Consider the following 509-nt stretch of genomic DNA (forward strand, 5'->3'; position numbering starts at 1 on the left):
AACTTTGGGAGATCCAGAAACGATGATCATGTTGTTACAGTTTATAAACAGATTGGTTTGCAATCCTAGACGTTAATGACATCGGTTTTGCATTGTGATCGTTTGTCTTTGAAATAAGCGTAATATAATACAGTGAAAAACATTGTTATATTAAGCGAAAAACATTGTTATAAAGTTTTTATTCAATTCATATATTTATTTATTGCATCAAGTAAACTCCAATGACGTCTACCAAATAAACTAATAATATACATACCGTATAGTTTACAATTTTACGAATAAAGTATCTTTATGAATTACATAGTCAATTATTAGTTAGGGCAAAACCAAGGAAAACTGCCTTTTTATGGTTTGTCAATGTTATATAACCCTGCATGACCCCATACTATTTGAAATTAGCTTGGGGCCACCCAGAGAACTGACATTTTGACATTATTGCATTTTTTAGGCACTTTCATCAGAGATCAAGGTAACGGTAGCCTACACATTTTATGTATTCGACATCGAAA

The sequence above is a fragment of the Anneissia japonica genome, unplaced genomic scaffold (genome assembly GCF_011630105.1).
Source record: "Anneissia japonica isolate Jap-2015-1 unplaced genomic scaffold, ASM1163010v1 scaffold288169_len85590_cov117, whole genome shotgun sequence".
Taxonomy (NCBI): Eukaryota; Metazoa; Echinodermata; class Crinoidea; order Comatulida; family Comatulidae; genus Anneissia; species Anneissia japonica.